Below are 15621 nucleotides of genomic sequence, written 5' to 3'. Positions count from 1 at the left end.
CTGGCCACTCAGCCGCACACAGTGATGTGATGGAATTGACTGCAGCTTGTCCCTTCAGGATCAAGCCATTTGCTCTTTCCCTCTTTGGTCAGACAGGACTGTCATCCTCTATGAGCCAGTTAATTTTTTTAAACCCACCATTATAACTCCTACAGTCACAAACCCCATCTACGCAGCCCCTTCTTTGCCTGAGATGTACCTACTTAACATTTCTCAGGAAATAATCTGTGTGTGTGTGTGTGTGTGTGTGTGTGTGTGTGTGAGAGAGAGAGAGAGAGAGAGAGAGAGAGAGAGAGAGAGAGAGGGTGGGGGGAGAGAGGGAGAGAAATGTGTCTAGGGGATACTGGAAGACCCAGAAATTGACTTGGGCCAAGGTGTTTATTTTGGGTAACCCTAAACTGAAGTATCTCAAATTATCCTTCAAATCACTCCTCTGCTGTATCTGCTGTGTAAACAATTATTCTGTAAGCAAGAGAGGCCCAAATAGAAAACCCAAAAGGCAAGGACATCTTCATTGTAAGCCCCTCCTTTCAACCAACCACAGACCCTCTCTGGCTCCCTCCCCTCTCATTTAAATGGTTTGTAGGCTCAGAAAAGAGGAGCGGCCAGATCCTGGCAACAGGCCAGGCCACTCAGGACAAGAAAGTCTTCTTCAGGATCTGGAAACTTGTTGCCTGCATGTGGGTTGCACATGGAAAAATTATCTCTGCCTTTAGGTTTAGGTTTAGGAAGAAAAGTTATATTTCACAACTTATTTTTTCCATTTCACTTTCAGCAGACCATGGGGTTAGACCCACTTTTCCATGTGATGCCTCTGCTGGGGTATAATTTGCAAGCCAAAAATTATTGTAATGCTATAGTATTATGCCAAAAACTTCCAGAGCACTTGTGTATCTGCTCAACCCCAACACATTCTGTATATAATTAACCCTAACTCATCAGCCCTGCGAGTTGGTGTTATTCCCAGTTTACAGATGGGGTAACTGGACGAAGGTAGTATTTACCTCAAGCAGTCAAAAACATATGGGTGTTTTCCTTTGGGAACTAGTGTAGACACAACTTAAAGGGCAGAGTCAGAAATAATCATTCTGAAAGGAAACAGAAAAGTTTCCTAAAGACGATGTTGGAGAAGTAGTATGTCAAATGGTTAAGGAGACAGGAACTCACAGGGAAAGGACTCAGGGCACTATAGGGGGTTAGAGCTAAACAGGCTTTCCTTTCAGAGAAACAGCCACCCCATTTCACAGAGGAAAAACAAATGACTGAAGGGAAGAGATAGAATCCAGAGACACACCTGGGGTTTGTACCCAGTCTCTTGATATCACAAACCCAACACTATGCCCATTGTTGGCATTTTTTACTCTTAGCTCTCCCCTCCCCACCAACACTCATCTCTGATTTTCTTAACGGAAGGGTTGAGTATGATCCTGTGTCTGTTTCTGCCCTGTCTCTATTTCTCACTTCAGACCAAGCTGGGGACATGGCAGCTCTTTTCATCCTTCTTTCAGTATCTGGAGGTAGCTATGTTATTGATAGAGGCCTGGAAAAAATGATGCCACCAACCCAACAGACTCATCTACTTCTTTCAGTTCAGGCCAACAAATGTTAATGTCAGTCTCCTGCTGTGAGCCAGGCCCCAGGGCAGGAGTCTGGCCTGGAAGCATAAATTTGGGAGCCAATAGTGCTCTGAGAAGACCTGAGGCAAAACCTTCTGTCCTCCTAGACACCTTCTTTCATTCCTGCTCCATCCAACCCTTCAGGAAGGAGTATTCAGAATCCTACCACTTCTCACCAACTCCACTGCTTCCACCCCAGTCCAACACTCCATCTCTTGCCTGGATCATCAGAGGCATCTGTTACCCATTTCCCTGCTTCTGTCTCAACACAGCAGCCAGTGATCCTATTAAAACTGAATCTGATTATGTCCCTCCTCTGCTCAAATCTCTCATTAAATCCCCGTGTCCCTAAAAGTAAATGCCAAAATTCTTATAGTAGCCCATAAGGCCTTACATGACCTAGTCCCCTCAAATTCCTGACTTCATTTTGTACGTCCTCTCTCCTGCTCCAATCAGGCTGCCTCTTCCTGGTGTTTGTTGAACACTCTCACCTTGGAACCTTCCTACTACATCTCCTCTACCTAGAATGCTTTCTCCCAGCTGTCCCCATGGGTCATCCTTCCTTCCCTTCAGGTCTGTATTTAAACATCACACACGCAGTGAGGCCTCCCCTGGGTACCATTTCTAGAATTGTTTCCCCACTCAACACTTCGTATCCTTCCCTGGTTTATTTTTCTGAGTATCACTCAACTCCATCTCATGCACAGCATATTTTACTTATTTTTTGTTTGTCTGTTTATTCCTTGTCTTGCCCCACAATGGGAAAGGGATCTTTGCTTTTGTTCACTGCATATCTCCAGTGTCTAGGACACTGCCTGACACGTAGTAGTCACATGATGAATATTTGTTCAGGTGAACAAGTAAATGTGAGTGGGCGATCACGAAGGGTAGAAAGGCAGAGAGCTAAAGCTTGACATCTCTGCCGTGGACCCGGTGCTAGTGGCTATTAACTTTGATCTGGAGGTGGGAGCATATCAGACTTTTTTTGAAAGTTTTTGAAGCAAGTGTGTTCTGGTGTTCTGTTCCCATGCTAGGTCTCTAAAGCAGAGGAAGCAGAATGAGATTTATACCTGTCTTCCCAGCATCTGAAGGGAGTTCCAAGAAGGTTGTGGCATCCAGGTAGCCCCCTTCCACAAGAGTCCCAGTCATGCTGGAATGCAAGCCTGTCCTTGTGTCACTGAGCCAGCTCTATTCTCTCCACCTCGGGTACAACTAATCTTAGGAATCTCATTATGGGTCGAAAGATAATCCTCTATATCTAGATTAAAGGCTGTGTTTTGACCATTACCACACATTGAGCACTGAGCCGACAGTTTAATTGAACTGTTTATGCCGCTGCCTTGATCTCTTCCCAGAGAATTTACAACTAATTCTGAGTGTCTCTGCGAATTAAGTGGGCCTCTCCCAACATGCTTTGCCTGAAGTTTGCCTGTGCCAAATCCCACTTGTCCTTGTGTTACCCAATTATGCACTCTTGCTCATGACTGTCTCTGCTGGTACCACTTCCAGTCCACTTCCTCCCTGAGGTGGCCATTAAAGATATGGCTCTGAGAATGGCCACATCCTAGGACAGCCTCTGTGATACCTGCAGCAGCAGAAAGGGGGTGGAGGTGAGGATTGGCATGGGAGCAGAGAGAACATAAATCATACTGATTCCTTTGAAGTCACCTCCAGGCAAATGACAATGACCTCCTAACTAGAAAAGGTACAAGTGTCTTTAGCACAGTTAAGTGTGATGGAAGGAAAAGAGCTCTGGACTGAGGTCAAGACTCCTGAGTTCTTATCCTGGCTGTCTTCTGACTTCCTATGCGACCTGTGAGGCCTTGCTCTTACTATTTATAAAATAGGAGCTGGCAGATCATTGTTTCTCATTCTGTGTTATGGAAGTGTCTAAGAGTAGGGTTGCCAAATTTAGAAAAAACAAAACAATAATGGCAAAAAAAGACATCCATGCAATATTTGGGACATATTTTCAGTGAAATACTATTCATTGTTTATCTGAATTCAAATTTAACTGGGTGTCCTATATTTGTCTGTCCATGTGGGAGATAAAAAAGGCTCCCAACCCCTAGCCTAGCCTCTGCTAATGAAATGGACAAGAGCAGATGTTCTTAACTCTGGCTGAACATTATAATCACCTACACAGCTTATATAGTACCAGTGACCAGTCTGTATTCAAGACCAGTTAAGTCAGAATTTCTGGTAGTGGATTCAGGCATTGTATTTTTTTTTTTTTTAATTAAAAAACCCCTTCAGTGAGTCCAATGTGCAGCCAAGTTTGAAAACCACTGGACTAGAGCAGGGGTTCTCAAAGTGAGGTCCCTGGGCCAGAGCATCAGCTTCACCTGAGAACTTGTTAGTAATACAAATTATTGGCAGGGAAGGGGAGAAGAAAGAAAGAAGGAAAAAAAGAGAAGAAGGAAGAAGAAGGGAGGGAGGGAAGAAGAAAGGAAGGAAGGAAAAAATAAAAGGAAGTATAAATTGTCATTCTGACTTCCAGACTTTCAGAATTAGAAGCTAGGGGTTATAGCCCAGCAAGCCTTCCAGGTAATTCTGCTGGAGCTAAAGTCTGAGAACCAGTTTTAAAGTTCCTTAGATAACAACAATGACCTGTCTTTTGGGGCCTGATATATATGTGGGTGCTAGGAAAGCAAATTAGTTGAATTGCTTTTCAGTGATGCATCCTAATGGTCAAACATCTGGCAATTATAGCATAAATTATAGAGGTTGCAAACCCACTGGGTACAATAGCTTTTTCAGTCCCAACCATCAGTCTGATAGCAGTCTTGAAGGCTACCATTGGCACCTGAAGCTTATTGCCAATAGGACAAGGTAGTCTGGGAAGAGCCAGAAATGGACTACAAGTGTCTGAGGGCATAAAGTTCTGGGTCAGGCAACCTGAAGGCCCAGCAGAAAGGGGCTGTGGAGCCCGTGGGCAAGGAAGAAGTGGAAAGTGTGGCAGAAAGAAACCACAGGTGAGGGGTACATTAGGTCAGCCCAGGTCCCAAGGATACTGGGGCAGTGAATATCAGGGGTGTCTCCAGGGCTGGTTAGGCCAAGTCACACTGCTTCTGTGAGGAACCAGCACCAGGGCAGGCCAAAGTTGATGCAGACTAGAGCAGGTGGGTAGCAGAGGTGGAGAAGGGAGGCTATCCTTGCTTTGTTTTGCTTTGTTCTGTGTTAAGAGGCAAGTGGTGTTCAAGAACAGAGCAGCATTTTTGCTGCAGTGGAGGAGGGCTTAAATACAAGCCCACTAGCATACCAGGTTTTCTCTGGGGGTCTCACATTCAGGTTTCTTTGCTTCTGGGATGCCAGGTGCCCAGAATATGTGACTCTCTTGTCCTTGAGAGACATCTGGAGGGCAGGTAGCAGGGACTGTGCATTATTCATTTCTGTCCACCCCCAGGCTTTGCTCAGTGCCTGCCAAAAGCTAGGCCCTGAGTGACTGTGTGTGGAATCGAATCCAATAGAGATCCAACAAATCATCGTTCTTATGTATGAGTTATCACCTCAGGCCCTAATAAACCACACCACTGAGAGAGCCCAGACATTCCACATGCAAAAGGGCACTTGTCACCCTTGGAGAATCATTGCAGACTTTCCTCCTTGCTGCCTTCCTTTCTCCCTTCCTTCCACTGAGCACCACTCCTGTGCAAGGCCAGATGTTACTGACCAGCTTTGCCGTGAGGGCTTTTCGCTTTGTAGGGAACAACTGAAAAAAGAAGGCAAGAGGCAGCAAACATTGAAACCTCCATGATCACACTTACATGGGTTCTGATGTGAATCGCTTTGTGCTAGTGTGTACAACTGTAAATCTGAAGAGTTTAATCTGCTTCTCCTCATCTCCAAAGTAAACTTCGGAGTTCCTGAAAAGGTGAAATTTATTACTTTAAGCCCCACAGTTGGGAAAGTGATTTATATCCTGCACAAAAAAATGTTCTTTTGATGCAGTTTCCATCCTCTCACTTTGGCTGTAACATTTAAAGACAAGTTTTTTAATGTTTTATTTATTTTTTGAGAGAACGTGAGCGGAAAAGGGGCAGAGCGGGGGAGGAAAGAGGATCCCAAGTGGGCTCTACTCTGACAGGGTGACAGCAGCAAGCCCGCTGTGGGGCTTGAACTCAAGAACCACGAGATCATGACCTGAGCCAAAGTAGGATGCTCAACCAACTGAGCCACCCAGGTGCCCCTAAAGACAGTTTTTAAAAGTCACTTTTCATGCATAGTTTTCTCCCACTACACTTTATGTTTTTCCTTGAATTAAAATGGTTACCATGATGCCATCTGAGGCTTTCCTAAGTGGGATACATTGGTATTAGCCAAAGCCAGGAAGGAGTTAAAGTTGCAAACGGCAGTCTGTCTTCTGTCTCAGTTTGGGGGTAGGGTGGTGGAGACTGCCCAATTGTGTGTCCTTCTCTTTCCTTCCCTAGGGCTGAGTGTAGGATATTGAATCTCCCCAAATAACTCAGACCCTAGGGGTAAATGCCTGCTGGGAATAGGGGATTCTGTAGATCAGAGGGAACTTTCAAGGCCAAAAGATCTGATCTGGGCTTAGAGAAGAGCTCAGCCACTTTACATCGAACAACCACTAACCAGTCCTTACCAAGTCACCAGGAAACCAGGTATCAGCTTCTTTCACCAAGCTGGCATCCAAGAGAATGATCATACTCAGATGGAGTCCCTTAAGGCCAATGGGTACAGCTTGGAGAGCACTGACAGATGGGGGCAGAATCTCAGTGAGCCTCTAGGTCACTGGAATTTCTGGAGCTCTTGGAGTTTACAAGGTGCTGTAGAATCACTGCTTATTGCACATGTTCAGAGGAGGGAGCTGTTGGTTTTCAGCTTCCCAGAGTCATGGTGAGTGAAAAGGATCCTTCTGCCCAGTCCTCAGTGCCCACTCTGATTCATTTGGTCCTAATGTTCAGAGAGTGATGAACTTGGGGACTCTAGACTGTGGGCTCACTTCACCCCCAAGACTGGAGCAGCATTTCATTCATATACTTTGGATCTGGAGCTAGCAAACCCAGAGAAAAGTATTGCTTTCTTCATGAATTTCCAGCTTTTATTTTTATAGCTCTATTCGTATTTCCATTTGTTCCCATTTGTGGACATCTTTGTAGTGGATAACCTTTTTATGTTATTGTTAGGCTTTCACCATAGGAATTCACTTCTCCAATAGACCACTTTTGCTATAAAGTGGCACATCCACCATGGCCGCAGTGTGGGTCCGGGAGCTCAGGCTTGAGAATCACCTAGAAAACAGTCAGAATGTATACTCCCAAACCACTGCAGAGAAGCTGACTCAGATCCTAGTGGGTGGGGCCCAGGAATTTGCATTTTTACATGAACCACAGCTGATTCTCCTCAGATGGGACAGGGACCCCACTTTGAGAAGCTCCAGCTCATCTCTGAGCTCCAATCCATGACATGAGCCAACAAGTTGTGTGTGAAGGCAGTTTTGACTTTTTGTTCTTGTGGTCTGATCTTCAGAGGGTCAGGCTGCCTGCATCTCAGGCAGGCAGGCAGGCTGCCTGTGGTAAGTGTCCCTGCAGGGCACCATGTAGCCTCCAGTTGTGCACTCCTATTTATCCTGAGCAAATCTCCCTCTGTGGCCAGTTAATTGGATTCTGAGAAGTGTAGATTAGGCTGGAGGAAGAGGAGAGAACAGATGTGAACACTGAGAACACAGAGAACAGTGTACTGGCCACTGTGCTCCAGGCTTCACACCAATGGTATCTGCCAACGTCCTGTAGAAACACTCACGTCGGGCCTTAACACTGCCATTTTCCAGCTGAGGAGACGAGGGCTCTGAGGTCACACAGCTAGTTGTGGTAGACTCAGATATGTTCAACTTAAAGGACTTCCTCTTTTCTGGTCTTTTTCTTGGAGGCTGGGGAGGAATGGATGCATTTATAATTTTTCCCTTTTTATTTTGAAAAATTTCACACTACCGAAAAATTGCAAGAATAATACAATCAACCCCAGACTCTTTAATTGTTAGCATTTTGCCACATCTGCACTCTTATCTAATTGTGCTAATCCATTTGAGAATTTTGAAGCATTGTGTTGAATTACTCCTAAATAGTTCAGCCCATCTCCGAAGAAAAAGGGCATTCCTCCACAAAACCACAATGAAATGATCATACTTGGGAAGTTTAACATTAGTACAATGTAGAGGCTGCTTTTAGACAACAGGTTTGAGCAATGAAAACTTGATCAAGGCAAAAGGTCCCACAGCAACCCCCTGGCTGAATACAGACAGGTTCATCAGGCCACCCACCTCAAAATATCCATAGAACCTAACTAACCAATGGGCTATTTACAACCAGGGACAGTTATCAAAAAAAGGAAAATTCTGCATGTCCCCATACTTCCTTCCTTCCCATTTTTTTTTAAAGCATGCTTTGCACCCAATGTGGGGCTTGAATTCTTGACCCTGAGTTTAAGAGTCTCATGCTCTACCAACTGAGCCAGCCAGGCACCTCTGCCCCTGCCCTGGCACTGACCCCAACCTTCCTCCAGCTTCTACCTGATCGTCACCCCACATTTTAGGGGTCTCCATCCCATTGAGAGAGACATAATATACATTACTATTTAATAACTGGTAATTACTTTACCAATTGTTTGTAAAATGTCCATTATAGCTTTTTTTTTTTTTGATTCAGCATTCAATCTAGGATCACTAGCTGCATTTACTTGTCACATCTCCTTAGTGCCTTTTCATCTAGAATGGTATTCCAGTTTTTGTTTTTTATCTTTTGTAACCCTGACATTTTTTAAGAGACCAGGCCTGTTGTTTTACAGAATATCCCTCAATTTGGATTTGTTGGATTGTTTCCTCATGACGTATTCTTCTCAGGGCTTCATGTCAGAGGGACAAAAGATATGCCCTTTTGGTTTGTCCTCCACAGTCTCTTGCCAGGTGAGGATACAGTTAAAAAGACTAGTGGTAGGAAGAAAAGCAGCATAGGTTTGAGGAATCAAGGCAGGTTTTGAAGAGCAACAGAAGCAAGTTCAAGTCCTGGCTCTGATCTCTTAGATACAACCTACCAAAATACCTTAAGTACAACTCAAAATATCCTGTTTCTTCTTCTAACACATCTCCCAGCTGCACCTTTTTCTATGCTTCCACATTTTTTCCCATTCTAGGGCACTTCTGTCCTTACGGCCTCCTTTCTGTCACCCATGCCCCAATCTGTCCCACATGTACTACCATTAGTTGCCCTAAAATGTGTCCTTTGCTATCATATTCACCTGACTTCCTTCTTCCTCGGTACATCAAGTCTGAATGTCTGGTAGTCAACACCTTCCATTGTTGGACCTCATCCCACCCCACCTGAACTTACCTCCCCGTGTTTCCCATGGGGAAATGTGATTGCTCTTGATTTGGCTGCTAGCACATCTTTTCTCTTCCCTCATTAGAGTGATGACCCTTCCCTTCCACTGTTGGGTATATATACATGTATTGGTTAGAGTATGGTCACAAACAGGAGCTGCTGGAATTTAAAGTAGGACAGTATTGGGGCTCCTGGGTGGCTCAGTCGGTTGAGCACCTGACTTTGGCTCAGGTCATGATCTCACAGCTCATGAGTTTGAGTCCCACATCAGACTCTGTCTGTCCTGACAGTTCAGAGCCTGGAGCCTGCTGCAGATTCTGTGTCTCCCTCTCTCCCTCTCTGCCCTTCCATCTCTTACACTCTGTCTTTTGCTCTCTCTCAAAAATAAACATTAAAAAAATAAAGTAGGAAGATATTTAATAAAGGGAATTAAGTGCTTACAAAATCATTGAAAAGTCTGCACAAAGGTCAAGGAAGGCCACCAGTTTTGTCACTAGCTCTCGTAGATAGGAATTGGAAGGAACTTGGGAAACCAAGAGAGATGATCACAGCTGCCTTCAATCTTGAGGCCCAAGTTTTTCAGGAATATACTTAAAGGCCACTGCAAAATGTCATGTCTCCTTAAGCCTCAAGTTTGACGTTGCCAGAAGAACAAAAATCTGGCTTCTGCCTTATTCTGCCTTCCACATCTTGGCAAGTGTTTCTCACTCATATGTTCTACTCTAGGGTATGTAGATAGGGACTCTGGGACATGTCCTTCCCAAGCATCTAGACACCGTGGTATAGGGAAGAGCATAGAAGGAATGCTGGGTCAATAAATGTCTTTCGCTGGGACTCTGCTGATGGAGCTAGTGAGAAAAACTTTCTCTGTTTTCTGCGATTACAGCTGGAAGCATATGAAACTGCTTTCTGTGGAAGCCATCTTTCCTGTCTTTTGGAGGAAGCTCAGATGTGGCAGGAGAGAATGGGGCCCTCAAAAGATGACAGAGTGAAAAACAGAGCTGGAGATCAAGAAGGAGACAGAGAGAGAGAGAGAGAGAGAGAGAGAGAGAGAGAGAGAGCAAGCTGATAAGATTGTGTCAGCACTGGATTTGGTCATATGACCTTTGCCAGTACTATCCATGTCATTCTCAGTTATTGCAATCCATAAATTTCTTTTTTTGCCTAAGCTAATTTAAGTTGGATTTCTGTTATGACCAAAAGGGTCCTAATGAATAGTGGGAGGGATACATGTAAACATTACACAGTCAGAGTGTGGTATGTGCTATATAAAGAGGAGTAACAAAGTGGTATGAGCACCCAGAGACCATGTAAGAAGGGAGCTCATCTCCATTTTATCTGGGAAATGTTATTTTAGCTGTAGCTTTTATATTAGTTGTTACTTCTCATGGCCTTTGCTTCCTTTCAGAATACTCCTCTTCCTTTTCTTCTTGTGGTATTGTGATTTATAATAAATATATATTTGGTCTGTATCCTGTTCCTAGCACAGAGTTCCCAAGACCCTTGGAATTTATTATGTGTTAACAGCATAAAAGTGAAGTGTTGTCTTTTGTTATTCATAGCAAGCCCTTTTCAACCACACCTGTTTATGTTAATGAAGTGACTTTTGGAAAGCCCCTAAAAATGGGGGCTGGTTGCCAGGGGAACCAACCTAGTGATTAGAGCCTTGAAAGTGTCAGGATCCACCCTCCTCTCCAGGAAGGAGCTGAATTAATCACCAATAACCAATGATTTGATCAATCGTGCCTAAGTAATGAAGCCTCGACAAAAGCCCAAAAAGATGGAGTTCAGAGAGCTTCCAGGTTGGACAACACAGAGATGTAGGGAGAGAGGCATGAAAGCTTCTCACCCCTTCTCACATAACTTGCCCTAACCACCATCTTTTATTTAGCTGTTCCTGAGTTGTAGCCTTTTGTAATGAACCTGTGATCTAGTGAGTTAACTTTTCCTGAGTTCTGTGAGATGCTTTAGCAAATTAATCAAACCCGAGGAGGGGGTTGTGGGAACCTCCCAGTTACAACTGGCTGGTCAGAAACACAGGTAACTTGGACTTGCAATTGCAGTTGGCATCCAAAGTGGGGCAGGGGTGGGCAGTCTTGTGGGATGGAGCACTTAACCTATGAGATCTGACGCTATCTCCAGGTAGATAGTGTGAGAATTGAGTTAAATTGGGGGATACTCAGCTGATGTTGTACAATTGCTTGATATGTGGAAAACCCACACACCTGGTATCAGCAGTAGTGTGGTAGCATTGTGAGAGTAAAGGAAACACATAGAAATGTTTTTTCTATACTCTTCTATTTTTAAGATACTTCCTGTCTTCCAAATACCAGTTCAAATCTGCTCTCTCCGGGGGCCTCCCTGCCCAGTTCACCCCAATTCTAAATTCTTGAAGTTCTTGGCACAGAACAGTTGAACATAAAATTATTTTTAATTTTTGTGTGTTTTGACTTCTCTTATTAAATGTAAACTAACTCCTCAAGGCTATGGACTACATCTTACTTCCTCTCTGCATCGCCCATCCCCAGGTTTATCACCATTGATGGTGCCTAGTTGATACTTGGGAGTTGGCAGATTGATAAGCTCAGTGGAGAGGCTGAAGTTGCCATGGGCAATTAACTGGAGGGGTAGGAGTGGAGGAGAGCAATGCTGTCCAGGTACTAGCCATCCAGGAATAAGGAAGCCTTTCCAAATATGCTTGGCAAAAAGAGGTGGACATGGAGTCCCAAGCAATCCCTATCCTAGTGGCCACAGGGGGGCGGCAGAGGGTATGGCCCAGGTGTAAGGTATAGATATGGCAGCTGGATGAGCCAACCAGTCAGCTAGCTGAGCCGAATTGGAAAGATCTTGGTCTAAGAAACTTCCACAGCATGAGGTGGGCCTCCTAGCAGAAAGCCTGGAAAGCAGGGTACCTGGACCAAGGTTAGGAAAGCCAAAGGATGAACAGATGGATGGTGGACATCAATAGGCATCTAAGGATGATCAGAACCCTCCAAAATCAAAGTGAGTGAACTTTAAGAGATCTAGATATTTTCTTAAGGACAAAGGGGTGCCTCAATGCCTTGGCAAAGGAAGCAGGAAGTCCAAACGTGGTATAGTGGTAAGGGCAAAGACTGGAAAGCAGGAGACTTAGAGTTTCATCTCTAAGCTTATAGGTCCTCAGCCCTCATAAATGCTTGTGCCGTATGACTTAAGCAATGACTTTCTCCTCTCTGAGCCTCAGGTGTCTGATCTTATACAAAGAAGATTAGTGTCTGGAGACTCAGAGACCAGTCCTATCTTTGCCCTGGGCCCCCATGGTGGCCAGGGATCCTTCTTGCTTGACTGGTCTCTGGGGTTATGTGAATAAAGCAGTTCAGTTGGACATAAAGACATATCTTCATTACCCCTGTGTGTGTACACCTGCTCTCTTTAAAACTGTTGATGGGCCCTGACCCATGGAATCAGGGCTATTCAAAGACCTTTAGAGAAGTTAAGCAGTCTAACTTTTAGATGTACCACCCCGTGTCACAGCACACAGCAAAGTGTCCCCACATCCCATAGTAAATGCAGTTATTTGTGCTTTAAAATAATCTTGAAGGTGCTTTTATAATTTCAAGATTATTTTGCTAATTTAATTTCCAGTGGCTATGATTTCTTGAAATCATAGTGCATAGTTAGGAATTCCTTGAAGTGAAAGAACCCACTAATTGTTTTTAGATATAATAAGCTTTTTATGCCTACCAGATTGAGCAAGTTAGGGAGTTGACATGTATTTTGTGGACATTTAGGTTTTATTTTTTAAGTTTCTTTTGAGAGAGAGAGAGAGCGAGAGAGCGAGCGTGTGTGCACATGCGTGAGCATGATTGAGGGAGGGGCAGAGAGGGAGAGAGAGAGAGAATCCCAAGTAGGCTCTGTGTTGTCAGCACAGAGCCCTATGTGGGGCTCAACCTCACAAACCTGAGATCATGACCTGAGCCAAAATCAAGAGTTGACACTTAACCAACTGAGCCACTCAGGTGCCCAGACATTTAGTTAATTTTTGATTTTGGATTTTCATTTTGCATCTTGGAGTCAACAAGAATGTATGTGGTGTGCAAATATTTTTCTAGGCTCTTGAAAAGCTTGTATATCTTCAGTCCTGTGTATATGACACCTGATGAATAAAACCCCCCTACCTGAGGCAGCTGAGACAGAGTTGGTGGGGGGGGGGGGCGGGGATCATTTCTTTCAGTTGTTACATTTTATTTCATGTCCCCTGGTCTGGAAGCCTGAGTGAGCTGTGAGTGCATCAACAAGAAAAGGATGCCTCCTCCTACTTCCCTTTAATCTCTGAAACTTCATCGTAGCCATATCTTACAGCCAAGTCACACAGGCAGGCACGAAGGTGGCAGAATTTCCCTGCTCCAGAGGTTTTGTAAGGCTGGGTTCCTCCCAGCCCTCTCAGGCATACCACATTCAAGCTGGACACCATCCCCATTGTCAGTGTTTCCTCAGAAATCGTTATCTCACAAAGGGCGATATCTCACCAGAGACTTTGTTTTCTCCTGCTGATAATTTCTCTCCATAAACATTTTTGAGACAGATGAATAGGTGTACCTTTCTGGAACAGCAGGCAGATGCTGGGGCGTGAAATGACTTTGTGAGGCATGTTTTATGGATGAGAGGAGGGGCCCAAGGGCCGCCTTTGATTTCCCCAGCCTCTGACCTGGCTGCTGATCAGGTTCCTGTTCTGCAAGTGACCATCCACTTCACTGCTGCTCAACTGAAGCTTTTTTTGTTGTTGTTTTAATTTTTAACTATAGAGAGAAAGAGAGTGCAAACAGTGGGGAGGGGCAGAGGGAGAGATAGAGAATCTCAAGCAAGGTCCGTGCTCAGCACAGAGCCCAATCATGGTCGTGATCCCACAACCATGAGATCATGACCTGAGCTGAAATCAAGAGTTGGACGCTTAATTGACTGAGCCACCCAGGCGCCCCTCACCTGAATCTTTAAAGCCCCACCTTGGGCAGAAGCTACAGAGACTATCAAACAGTTGGCACAAAATACCACCAGCCTGTAACACTCTGGGTCCTCTATGAAGATGTAGGCCCCCCAGGTGCATTTCACAGCCAGTACTACAGTCTTCAGATACTTTATTATGCTGGCATTATTATTATTATTTTTTTTTAATTTCTGTCTCTCCTTCTCTCCCTTTATACAACTATGAAGGGAATGAATTCCTTTCCATCATGGTGTTAATGAATCTCAAAGGAAAAAAAAAAGAGATGGGATCTCAGAAAAATAAAGAAGATAACATAAAAACAGCAGACACAGTGACCTTCAACAAAATGAACAAATGTGGGATTTTTCCGTTCATCTCTGTCTGGGGGATGGGGAGGGTGATTGTTAATAACAAAGTGGCACCGAATGACTTGCTGACAGTTCATCAGGGTCCCTCTAAAGCCCGGAATCAACAATGCCAAATGAGTCATGAAGGTGGCAGACCGCACAGGAGTGACAGGATGGGGGACAGGATGGTGACACAGAGCTCAGGCCTAGGGCATAGGCTCCATAAAAGGTTTATTCCTACCTCAGGGTAGGGATGCCAGGTTGAGCAAATAAAAACATAGGACCCCCAGTTATATTTGAATTTTAGGTAACAAATAAATTTTTAGTATATTTGGGACATGTACTAAAAATTCAGATATATTGTTTATTTGAAATTCAAATTTAACTAGGCTTCCTGTATTTTCTCTGACAGCCCTACCCCAGAGACACCAGTACTTCTCATCATTTTCTAAGTACTAAACACATTTCTAGGTTCAAGTTCCACCAGAAAGAGACTCCCTCCAGTCCCAGCTTTTGAATCCTACACTGTCTTACAGGTCCAATTCAAATGCCACGTTTTTGGAAGATATTCCCCCTAAATCAGTTCCTCCTTCCTTTCTGTCCTCTTGCCCCATAGCATTTTATTTACGATTTTGGTTTATATTTAGTTGCTTATAAGCTTATTTCCCCCTCCAGACTGGGAGCAACTCAGGGGCATGGGCAACATATAGATTCTTTCTCCCATGGCCCACAATATAGCTTCGTTAGCACCTCATGTGTAGTCCATACTCTGAATGCTGAATGAATGAGTGAATGAATGATCATGGCTAACATACATTGAGTGCTGACTGACTATATGCCAGGCATGGTTCTCAGCACTTGTCATGGATTTAATGTTTGAATAACCCTCTGAGGTAGGCACCATTTTTATGTCCATCATAACAATGCAGAAATGGAGGCACAGAGAAGCTAAGTAAATACCCATAATCACACAGCAAATAAGGGGCAAAGCTGGGATTTGAACCCAGGCAGTATGGCTCTTCACCTCTGTAATACATTGAAACAATAGGTGAACAGAAGAAAGAACAAATGGAAGAATGCACAAGCAGAGACAGCAAGCAGGTATTATGATAGGAAGACACAAGAAGGGGAACCCAAAGTAGGTGTTAGAGCAGAAGCTGGAGGAGTCAGGGAGACTATTAAGAAGGCAAGCTGAGGGATGTACCTAGGCACATCAGTGAGTTAAAAGGCAGCTCAGCAGTAGAAGAGGCTGATCTTTCCAGGTTTCTGCTTTGGAAACCAATCCTTGTAGACGGTTTGCAAACCCTCTGCAACTCTGCAGGGGCCTCACTGTAACTCTCTTCCCAGCTTCCTGCCCC

The 15621-nt window shown here is 44.3% G+C and overlaps 1 protein-coding gene across 3 annotated transcripts in view; it reads left to right on the top strand.

Annotated features, from left to right (window-relative positions):
• The window catches only part of ALDH1B1 (aldehyde dehydrogenase 1 family member B1), a 331536-nt gene that overhangs the window by 1156 nt on the left and 314759 nt on the right, over window positions 1-15621 (top strand). The gene's annotated exons all lie outside the window — the stretch shown is intronic.

The sequence above is a fragment of the Prionailurus viverrinus genome, chromosome D4 (genome assembly GCF_022837055.1).
Source record: "Prionailurus viverrinus isolate Anna chromosome D4, UM_Priviv_1.0, whole genome shotgun sequence".
NCBI lineage: Eukaryota > Metazoa > Chordata > Mammalia > Carnivora > Felidae > Prionailurus > Prionailurus viverrinus.
Note: the sequence above shows the minus strand (reverse complement) of the source record. Positions and strands in the feature narration are given on the sequence as shown.